Here is a 12,415-nt window from a genome sequence, read left to right on the forward strand (position 1 = left end):
TGTTAATCTCAAGAAACATCCTTGTGCACATGAAATATATCTCAAAAGGGCAGGTTTTTGGTTTTGTTTTTGTTTTACAAAATTTAATATGAAAAGTTAAAATGAATGAAGTTTAATATGAACCAGCAATTTCAACTTTATGTATCTACCCAAAATAAATGAAAACAAACATCCATGCCAAAATTTACACAGCTATAGTCATAACAGCATTATTCACAAAAACAAAAAAGGGGAAATAATGCACATGTCTGTCAACATGTAAACAGATAAACCAAATAAGCCCTGTTCTTATTAATTTTATCACTGACCCTCCAGCAAGAAAACGAAACCTGGGACTGATACACATGACAACAGGGATTAACCTCAAAAATATACTCAGTGGGGAAAAAAACAGACATCAGGTCACATACTCTATGGTTCCTGTGTCATATGAGAACGTCCAAAAAAGGCAAAATTTTCAAGACAGGAAGTAGATCAGTATTTGCCTCAAGCTGAGGCTGGGAATACATAGTGACTGTAAAGGAGTATGAGGTTTCTTTCTAGGGTGATGGAAATGTTTCAAGACTAGATTCTGGTAGTGGTCCTTGTTGTTTAGTTACTGTTGTGCCTGACTCTTTTTCAAACCCATGGACTGTAGGCTGCCAGTCTCATTTGTCCATGGGATTTTCCAGGCAAGAATACTGGAATAGATTGCCATTTCCTTCTCCAATGGTCCCAGAGCTCTGTAAATATAAAATATACAATAAAATTCATTGAACTATACACTTTAAAAAGGGTGAATTCTAGGGAATTCCCTGGTGGTCCAGTGGTTAGTACTCAGCACTTCCACTGCAAGGGGATGAGTTCAATATTTGGTTGGGGAACTGAGATCCCGCAGGCAGCACAGTACAGCCAGAAAAACGAAGAAAGAAAAAGATGAATTTTAGCGTGTGTAAATGATATATTAATAAAGACATTTTAAAAGAAAAAGTTCTTTAGGTTGCTATATGAAGAAAGGCTGTAGGTAAAATTGATAGATAAAATTCAGGAAGCCTGGGGCTTCCTTCCCTAGTGGTCCAGTGGATAAGAATCCACCTGCCAATGCAGAGGACACGGGTTCCATCACTAGTCTAAGAAGATCCCAAATGCCAAGGAGCAACAAAGCGCATGCACCGCAACTATTGAGCCACCGCTGTAAGAGCCCATGCTTTGGCAACAAGAGAAGCCATCACAGTGAGAAACCCACACACCTCAATGAAGACTGAGCACAGCCAAAAATAAGTAAATAAATATTTTTTCAAAAAAATTCAGGATTTTTAAAAATATGAATTGTAGTTATACTTTTTTTAGTATAAGTATGTTCCGTGCAATATTCATGACATTGCTGCTGCTGCTGCTAAGTCGCTTCAGTCGTGTCCGACTCTGTACGACCCCATAGACGGCAGCCCACCAGGCTCCCCCATCCCTGGGATTCTCCAGGCAAGAACACTGGAGTGGGTTGCCATTTCCTTCTCCAGTGCATGAAAGTGAAAAGTGAAAGTGAAGTTGCTCAGTCGTGTCCGACTCCTAGCCACCCCATGGACTGCAGCCCACCAGGCCCCTCTGTCCATGGGATTTTCCAGGCAAGAGTACTGGAGTGGGTTGCCATTGCCTTCTCCGAAAAAGGTATTTACTGGGTTGGCCAAAAAGTTCATTTGAATTTTCTGTAAAATGTTATGAAAAACCCCAACAAACATTTTAGCCAACCCACTGCTGGGAAAGATTGAGGGCAGAAAGAGAAAGGGAAGCAGAGGACTCAATGGTTGGATGGCATCACTGACTCAGTGGACATGAGTTGGAGCAAACTCCTAGAGATAGTGAAGGACAGAGAAGCCTGGCGTGCTGCAGTCCATAGGGTCTCAAAGAGAGGGACACAACTGACCGACTGAACAACAACAATGTTATACATTCTACACCATGGATAAACCCTGAGAAAGTGTGCTCCGTGAATAAATCTAGTCAAAAAGGACAAACACTGTCTGATTCCACAGGAGGTCCCTAGAGGAGTCAGATCCACAGAGACAGGAAGTAGATGGTGGGGCCCGGGGCTGGGGAAGGAGGAAGGGGAGTCAGTGTTTCATGAGGACAAGAGTTTCAGTTTGGAAAAATGAGAAAGTTCTGGAGATGATGGTGGGGGTAGTTACACAGCAATGTGAATGTGCTTAATGTCACTGAGCTGTGTACTTAAAAATGGTTAAGATGGTGACTGTGTCATAAATATTTTATACCAATAAGATAATAAATAATGAATACATATATCATCAAATAACAATATCTAACACATAGTTTATATATCCAATAAAAATATCTGACACATATTTCTTTCTGAAATGGTTAAGACCATACCTTTAGTTTGTTTGTTTGGCCATACCGGTGGGCAGGTGGGATCTTAGTTACCGGATCAGGGATCAAATATGGGCCCCAGCAGTGAAAGTGACGAGTCCTAACCATTGCAACACCAGGTGTTCCCAGGAATTCCCTATAAATTTAAAGTATGTATGCATGTGTGTGCTAAGTCGTGTCCAACTCTTTAACCCCATGGACCACAGCCCACCAGGCTCCCCTGTTCATAGGATTTCCCAGGCAAGAATACTGGAGTTGGTTGCCATTTTCTCCTCCAGGAAATTATGCATATAAAACAGTAAAGTATTTGTATCTGAAATTCAGATCCTATAGGGCATTCCATATTTTTATTTGCTAAATCTGGGCATCCTCATATAGGAAAGAAGTTGCACAATAAATGAGGGACTTGGTACAGAGGGGTCTGGCCTAGGCCAGAGTATAGATGGGGATACTGTGGCCCAGAGAGGGGCATAAATCCGGTCTGTCCAAGGACAAGAATGCCACTTCTCTGGGTTCCCACCACCAAGGCCCTCTTGTTTCAGTGCAAACGTCTCTCCCAGACCTTGAGCCAGTGCAGAAAAACCAGAGCTTCCTGCACAGACCTGACAGAGCTATGACAGAGCTATGTTGCTGTTTAGTCGCTCAGTTGTGTCCAACTCTTTTCCAAGCCCGTGGACCATAGCCCACCAGGCTCCTCTGTTCATGGGATTCTCCAGGCAAGAATACTGGAGCGGGTTACCATTCCCCTCTCCAGGGGATCTTCCCGACATGGACTGAACCTGGGTCTCCTGCATTAGCAGGTGGATTCTTTACTGATGAGCCACCTGAGAACAACTCAAAACAAGTACCAGGCTCTGCTGGGGGCAGAGTCCCCAAGAGGCTGGGAGAGCCCCAAAGTGGCCAGCTGAGAAGGGAGAAGATCAGAGGATCCACACCTTCCCACTGAATCGGTGGTCACTGAAGCCAGCAGCTGAACCACTAGTCATCACTAGTGGGGAGGTGAAGTTTCTTCCTGGTGCTTGAGAGAATAGTTCCTGGTACTTGGCCCCAGGAGGCAAGGTGGGGAAGGGGCTGCCCTGCCAGCTAGAACTGCATGAAACGTCTCCTTCTAATTAGCAGGTGACCTGAGCATGCACTGTGTGCTGCAGGCTTGATCTCCAGTTTACAGACAGGGGCATCAGCTTTCAGTCCTATCATTAACAAACATTTACTGCACACTTATCCAAGTAGAATAATAATTAAGATTTATTGGGGTTTCCCAGGTACCCCTAGTGGTAAAGAACCCACCTGCTAATGCAGGAGACTTAAGAGACGAAGTTTCCATCCGTGGGCTGGGAGGATCCCCTGGCGAAGGAAATGGAAACCCACTCCAGTATTCTTGCCTGGAGAATCCCATGGACAGAGGAACCTGGTAGGCTACAGTGCATAAACTCCCAAAGAGTTGGACACAACTGAAGTGACTTCGCACGCACCCTGGTGGTCCAGTGGCTGAGACTCCATTCTTCCAATGCAGGGACTCAGGTTCCATCCCTGGTCAGGGAAGTGGATCCTACATGCCACAACTAAGAGTTTGAATGCCACAACTAAAGATCTCTAGTGCCGAAATGAAGATCAAAGATCCCGTATGCCACAACTAAGACCCAACACAGCCAAATAAATAAAATAAATATTTTTCTAAAATAAAATTTATAGAGCAGCTACTATGTTCCAAGTCACACACAGTAAGCATTTAATGTGGTTAATTTCATTCACATGTTAGTTGTTATTTCTCACTTCTGCTTTCCAGATAAAAAAACTGAGGCAGAGGACTAACACTAGGGGATTGGAATCTGGGGATGTTGGACATTTGACCCAGAGCTTCTCCCTACCTAAGCAGTGAGGGTGACATTCATTCATTTCATCCTCATTCATTCTCCCCTGGGAGGATGTTGTCAGAAATGCAGAATCACAACCCACTGGAGACCAGAGGCATCAGAATCTGCCTTTAAATTTACTAATTCACACTTATTTATTTGTTTTTGGCTGTGCTGGGTCTTCCTTGCTGCATGTGGGCTTTCTCTAGTTGTGGAAATCAGGGGCTACCCTCTAGTTGACATTTGCTGGTTTCTCTGCGGTGGCTGCAGTCCATGGGGTCGCAAAGAGTTGGACACGACTGAGCAACTTAAACAACCACATTGGGGTGGCCTCTCTTGTTGCAGAGTATGGGCTGTAGCATGCTCAGGCTTCAGTGGGTGTGGCTCTCGGGCTTAGTTACTCTAAGACATGTGGAATCTTCCGGGACCAGAGATAGAACCTGTGTCCCCTGCACTGGCAGGCGCTCTTAACCACTGGACCACCAGGAAAGTCCAGAATCTGCCTTTAAACAAGCTCCCCATGGTATGTGAGTTTGCACTACAGATCCAGGAGCATGCACTGAAATGTAATTGGAGTCTGATGGTCCTGGGTTTGAATCTTCCTTTTGCAAGCTGCAGGGATATGGACAAGTCTATCCAAGCCTTTGCAACCTTCCCTATAAATTAGTGAGAAATACCAGTACTTGTTTCCTAGGGGTTGTTTAGTCTAGGAATTGTCTGCATTTCCTTTTGCTTTTGTAACAAATCACTACAAACTTGGTGGCTTGAAATCTATTTTGACCATTCTGGAGGTCCGAACACGCATATGGATCTCACAGGGCTAAAATCCAAATACAGTACAATCAGGGACTTCCCTGCGGGTCCAGTGGCTAAGACTCTGTGCTCCCAGTGCAGGGGGCCTGAGTTCCACCCCTGGTCAGGGAACTGGATATGAGACACTGCAACAAAGAGTTCGCATGCCACAACAAAAGATCCCATGTGCTGAAACTAAGACCCAACACAGCCAAACAAATAAATACATTCTTAGAAGAAACAAATATAGTATGGGCCGAATGGCATTCCTTCTAGAGGATCGCAAGCAGAATCAGTTTCCTTGCCTTTTCCAGTTCCTAGAAGCCACCTGCATTCCCTGGCTCGTGGCTCATCCTCCATCTTCAAAGCTGCAACAGCATTCTGGGCCCTTCTCACATTATTGTCATCACATCTCCTCTGATTCTCCTGTTCTCCTTTTATAGATCGGATCAGATCAGTCGCTCAGTCGTGTCCGACTCTTTGCCACCCCATGAATTGCAGTACTCCAGGCCTCCCTGTCCATCACCAACTCCCGGAATTCACTCAGACTCACGTCCGTCGAGTCAGTGATGCCATCCAGCCATCTCATCCTCTGTCGTCCCCTTCTCCTCCCGCCCCCAATCCCTCCCAGCATCAGAGTCTTTTCCAATGAGTCAACTCTTCACATGAGGTGGCCAAAGTACTGGAGTTTCAGCTTCAGCATCATTCATTCCAAAGAAATCCCAGGGCTGATCTCCCTCAGAATGGACTGGTTGGGTCTCCTTGCAGTCCAAGGGACTCTCAAGAGTCTTCTCCAACACCACAGTTCAAAAGCATCAATTCTTCGGCGCTCAGCCTTCTTCACAGTCCAACTCTCACATCCATACATGACCACAGGAAAAACCATAGCCTTGACTAGACGCACCTTTGTTGGCAAAGTAATGTCTCTGCTTTTGAATATGCTATCTAGGTTGGTCATAACTTCCCTTCCAAGGAGTAAGCGTCTTTTAATTTCATGGCTGCAGTCACCATCTGTAGTGATTTTGGAGCCCAGAAAAATAAAGTCTGACACTATTTCCACTGTTTCCCCATCTATTTCCCATGAAGTGGTGGGACCGGATGCCATGATCTTCGTTTTCTGAATGTTGAGCTTTAAGCCAACTTTTTCACTCTCCGCTTTTACTTTCATCAAGAGGCTTTTTAGTTCCTCTTCACTTTCTGCCATAAGGGTGGTGTCATCTGCATATCTGAGGTTATTGATATTTCTCCCGGCAATCTTGATTCCAGCTTGTGCTTCTTCCAGTCCAGCGTTTCTCATGATGTACTCTGCATACAAGTTAAATAAACAGGGTGACAATATACAGCCTTGACGTCCTCCTTTTCCTATTTGGAACCAGTCTGTTGTTCCATGTCCAGTTCTAACTGTTGCTTCCTGATCTGCATACAGATTTCTCAAAGGCAGGTCAGGTGGTCTGGTATTCCCATCTCTTTCAGAATTTTCCACAGTTTCTTGTGATCCACACAGTCAAAGGCTTTGGCATAGTCAATAAAGCAGAAATAGATGTTTTTCTGGAACTCTCTTCCTTTTTCCATGATCCAGCAGATGTTGGCAATTTGATCTCTGGCTCCTCTGCCTTTTCTAAAACCAGCTTGAACATCAGGAAGTTCACGGTTCACATATTGCTGAAGCCTGGCTTGGAGAATTTTGAGCATTACTTTACTAGCGTGTGAGATGAGTGCAATTGTGCAGTAGTTTGAGCATTCTTTGGCATTGCCTTTCTTTGGGATTGGAATGAAAACTGACCTTTTCCAGTCCTGTGGCCACTGCTGAGTTTTCCAAATTTGCTGGCATATTGAGTGCAGCACTTTCACAGCATCATCTTTCAGGATTTGAAAGAGCTCAACTGGAATTCCATCACCTCCACTAGCTTTGTTCGTAGTGATGCTTTCTAAGGCCCACTTGACTTCACATTCCAGGATGTCTGGCTCTAGGTCAGTGATCACACCATCGTGATTATCTGGGTCGTGAAGATCTTTTTTGTACAGTTCTTCTGTGTATTCTTGCCATCTCTTCCTAATATCTTCTGCTTCTGTTAGGTCCATACCATTTCTGTCCTTTATCGAGCTCATCTTGGCATGAAATGTTCCTTTGGTATCTCTGATTTTCTTGAAGAGATCCCTAGTCTTTCCCATTCTGTTCTTTTCCTCTATTTCTTTGCATTGATCGCTGAGGAAGGCTTTCTTATCTCTTCTTGCTATTCTTTGGAACTCTGCATTCAGATACTTATATCTTTCCTTTTCTCCTTTGCTTTTCGCTTCTCTTCTTTTCACAGCTATTTGTAAGGCCTCCCCAGAAAGCCATTTTGCTTTTTTGCATTTCTTTTCCATGGGGATGGCCTTGATCCCTGTCTCCTGTAGAATGTCACGAACCTCATTCCATAGTTCATCAGGCACTCTATCTATCAGATCTAGGCCCTTAAATCTATTTCTCACTTCCACTGTATAATCATAAGGGATTTGATTTAGGTCATACCTGAATGGTCTAGTGGTTTTCCCTACTTTCTTCAATTTAAGTATGAATTTGGCAATAAGGAGTTCATGGTCTGAGCCACAGTCAGCTCCTGGTCTTGTTTTTGCTGACTGTGTAGAGCTTCTCCATCTTTGGCTGCAAAGAATGTAATCAATCTGATTTCAGTGTTGACCATCTGGTGATGTCCATGTGTAGAGTCTTCTCTTGTATTGTTGGAAGAGGGTGTTTGTTATGACCAATGAATTTTCTTGGCAAAACTCTATTAGTCTTTGCCCTGCTTCATTCCATATTCCAAGGCCAAATTTGCCTGTTACTCCAGGTGTTTCTTGACTTCCTACTTTTGCATTCCAGTCCCCTATAATGAAAAGGACATCTTTTTTGGGTGGTGGTTCTAAAAGGTCTTGTAGGTCTTCATAGAACCGTTCAACTTCAGCTTCTTCAGCGTTACTGGTTGGGGCATAGACTTGGATTACTGTGATATTGAATGGTTTGCCTTGGAAACGAACAGAGATCATTCTGTTATTTTTGAGATTGCATCCAAGTACTGCATTTCGGACTCTTTTGTTGACCATGATGGCCACTCCATTTCTTCTGAGGGATTCCTGCCCGCAGTAGTAGATAAAACGGTCATCTGCGTTAAATTTACCCATTCCAGTCCATTGCAGTTCGCTGATTCCTAGAATGTCGACATTCACTCTTGCCATCTCTTGTTTGACCACTTCCAATTTGCCTTGATTCGTGGACCTGACATTCCAGGTTCCTATGCAATATTGCATTGATCACTGAAGAAGGCTTTCTTATCTCTTCTTGCTTTTCTTTGGAACTCTGCATTCAAATGTTTATATCTTTCCTTTTCTCCTTTGCTTTTCGCTTCTCTTCTTTTCACAGCTATTTGTAAGGGCTCCCCAGACAGCCATTTTGCTTTTTTGCATTTCTTTTCTATGGGAATGGTCTTGATCCCTGTCTCCTGTAGAATGTCACCAGCCTCATTCCATAGTTCATCAGGCACTCTATCTATCAGATCTAGGCCCTTAAATCTATTTCTCACTTCCACTGTATAATCATATGCACAGAAATAGAGGGAAACAACAGAATGGGAAAGACTAGGGATCTCTTCAAGAAAATCAGAGATACCAAAGGAACATTTCATGCCAAGATGAGCTCGATAAAGGACAGAAATGGTATGGACCTAACAGAAGCAGAAGATATTAGGAAGAGATGGCAAGAATACACAGAAGAACTGTACAAAAAAGATCTTCACGACCCAGATAATCACGATGGTGTGATCACTGACCTAGAGCCAGACATCCTGGAATGTGAAGTCAAGTGGGCCTTAGAAAGCATCACTACGAACAAAGCTAGTGGAGGTGATGGAATTCCAGTTGAGCTCTTTCAAATCCTGAAAGATGATGCTGTGAAAGTGCTGCACTCAATATGCCAGCAAATTTGGAAAACTCAGCAGTGGCCACAGGACTGGAAAAGGTCAGTTTTCATTCCAATCCCAAAGAAAGGCAATGCCAAAGAATGCTCAAACTACTGCACAATTGCACTCATCTCACACGCTAGTAAAGTAATGCTCAAAATTCTCCAAGCCAGGCTTCAGCAATATGTGAACCGTGAACTTCCTGATGTTCAAGCTGGTTTTAGAAAAGGCAGAGGAGCCAGAGATCAAATTGCCAACATCTGCTGGATCATGGAAAAAGGAAGAGAGTTCCAGAAAAACATCTATTTCTGCTTTATTGACTATGCCAAAGCCTTTGACTGTGTGGATCACAAGAAACTGTGGAAAATTCTGAAAGAGATGGGAATACCAGACCACCTGACCTGCCTTTGAGAAATCTGTATGCAGATCAGGAAGCAACAGTTAGAACTGGACATGGAACAACAGACTGGTTCCAAATAGGAAAAGGAGGACGTCAAGGCTGTATATTGTCACCCTGTTTATTTAACTTGTATGCAGAGTACATCATGAGAAACGCTGGACTGGAAGAAGCACAAGCTGGAATCAAGATTGCCGGGAGAAATATCAATAACCTCAGATATGCAGATGACACCACCCTTATGGCAGAAAGTGAAGAGGAACTAAAAAGCCTCTTGATGAAAGTAAAAGCGGAGAGTGAAAAAGTTGGCTTAAAGCTCAACATTCAGAAAACGAAGATCATGGCATCCGGTCCCACCACTTCATGGGAAATAGATGGGGAAACAGTGGAAATAGTGTCAGACTTTATTTTTCTGGGCTCCAAAATCACTACAGATGGTGACTGCAGCCATGAAATTAAAAGACGCTTACTCCTTGGAAGGGAAGTTATGACCAACCTAGATAGCATATTCAAAAGCAGAGACATTACTTTGCCAACAAAGGTGCGTCTAGTCAAGGCTATGGTTTTTCCTGTGGTCATGTATGGATGTGAGAGTTGGACTGTGAAGAAGGCTGAGCGCCGAAGAATTGATGCTTTTGAACTGTGGTGTTGGAGAAGACTCTTGAGAGTCCCTTGGACTGCAAGGAGATCCAACCAGTCCTTTCTGAGGGAGATCAGCCCTGGGATTTCTTTGGAATGAATGATGCTGAAGCTGAAACTCCAGTACTTTGGCCACCTCATGTGAAGAGTTGACTCATTGGAAAAGACTCTGATGCTGGGAGGGATTGGGGACAGGAGGAGAAGGGGACGACAGAGGATGAGATGACTGGATGGCATCACTGACTCGACAGACATGAGTCTGAGTGAATTCCGGGAGTTGGTGATGGACAGGGGGGCCTGGCATTCTGCAGTTTGTGGGGTCGCAAGGAGTCGACATGACTGAGCGACTGATCTCATCCGATCTGATGCAATATTGTTCTTTACATCATCGGACCTTGCTTCTATCACCAGTCACATCCACAGCTGGGTATTGTTTTTGCTTTGGCTCCGTCCCTTCATTCTTTTTGGAGTTATTTCTCCACTGATCTCCAGTAGCATATTGGGCACCTACTGACCTGGGGAGTTTCTCTTTCAGTATCCTATCATTTTGCCTTTTCATACTGTTCATGGGGTTCTCAAGGCAAGAATACTGAAGTGGTTTGCCATTCCCTTCTCCAGTGGACCACATTCTGTCAGATCTCTCCACCATGACCCGCCCATCTTGGGTTGCCCCACAGGCATGGCTTAGTTTCATTGAGTTAGACAAGGCTGTGGTCTTAGTGTGATTAGATTGACTAGTTTTCTGTGAGTATGGTTTCAGTGTGTTTGCCCTCTGATGCCCTTTTGCAACACCTACCATCTTACTTGGGTTTCTCTTACCTAGGACCCTGTAATTACCTGTTGTTGTCCAACTCTTTGCGACCCCATGGACTGCAGCACTCCAGGCTTCCCTGTCCTTCACTGTCTCCCACAGTTTGCTCAAACTCATGTCCGTTGAGTCAGTGATGCCATCCAACCATCTCATCCTCTGTCGACCCCTTCTCCTCCTGCCCTCAGTCTTTTCCAGCATCAGGGTCTTTTCCAATGAGTCAGCTCTTCGCATCAGGTGGTGGAGCTCCCAAGTATTGGAGCTTCAGCTTCAGCATCAGTGCTTCCAATGAGAATTCAGGGTTGATTAGGCGGTGCTCATCCAAATAATCCAGGATCATCTCCCCATCTCAAGGTCCTTACTTTAATCACATCTGCAACATCTCTTTTGCACAAACGTTACCATGTTCACAGGTTATCAGGATCAGGACATGGTCATCTTTAAGGTGAACTATTCAGCAGATCACGGGGGTTAAAATCTCAGTCCGATAGAACTGAAGTCCTATTTCTCCATAGGGCAACTAAACTGCCACATGAATCCATAAAAACAACCTCGACTCTTACTTTAGATCATACACACACACAAAGAAATCTTAAAATTTAAAAAAATGACATAAAAAAGAAATCTTAAAATTAATTGTATCCCTAAATGTAAAAACTAAACTACGAAGCTTTTTAAAGACAACATAGGAGTTTTTGGTTTTTCGTTTTTTTTTTTTTTTTTTACAACTCTGAGATACCTTTTAACACAATAATCAGAAGCTATTAAAAACCAGGCGACCTAGAGCAAGCAATTTGATTTTTACAGACCTTAGGTTACTCATCTGTATAATGGGAATCCCAACAGTGTTTGATTTATAAACAGAGCTGCTGTGAAGATTGCGAAGATGACATACAGAACATGGCATGTGAAGAGCACTCAGTAAGGGGCTTCCCTGGTAGTCCGGTGGTTAAGCGTCTGCACTGTCCATGCAGGAGGTGCAGGTTCAATCTCTGGTTGGGGAACTAGGATCCCGCACACTGCATGGCATGGCCAAAAGATTTTTTAAAAAACAACATGGACACATAAAAGCACTCAGCAAATATTACCAATGATTTTTATAAGAGGGAAGTGCTTGGGGGACTCAGAATAGACTACAACCAGTATGGAAAAGGTAGTCAGGGAGGGCTTCCTGGAGGAAGAAGATTTCTTTAGAGATATTGGGTAGAGGCCTCTTCCAGTAGAAATGAATACCTGGACAAAGGTCTGGAGGTAATAAGGCAAGAATAGTTTCAAGTAGCTAAGGGAGAGTGGGCAAAATGGGTGGAGAAAAGAGATGAGGCTTCTAAGAATCCCAGGAGCCTCCTGATCTTCAATGTACAGACAAAGTAGTCTGATAGCACTTTACTCTCAGGGAAGTGGGGGTGGGTCTCTAGCATTTTCTGACTGTGTGATTTGGGGCCAGTCCCTTTATCTTCATTTGAGACTATAAGCAATATGACCCTTATTTCACAGTGCTAAACTGGAATTTTCACTATCAAATATTTAGAAAAGATGATAATGATAACCCAACGAACACAGTGTGTTATTCTATTAGTTAGCTACTGCTGCCTAACAAATTACACCAGAATTTAGTTGCTTAAAACAACAAACA

This window comes from Bubalus kerabau, chromosome 1 (genome assembly GCF_029407905.1).
Source record: "Bubalus kerabau isolate K-KA32 ecotype Philippines breed swamp buffalo chromosome 1, PCC_UOA_SB_1v2, whole genome shotgun sequence".
Classification (NCBI taxonomy): Eukaryota; Metazoa; Chordata; class Mammalia; order Artiodactyla; family Bovidae; genus Bubalus; species Bubalus kerabau.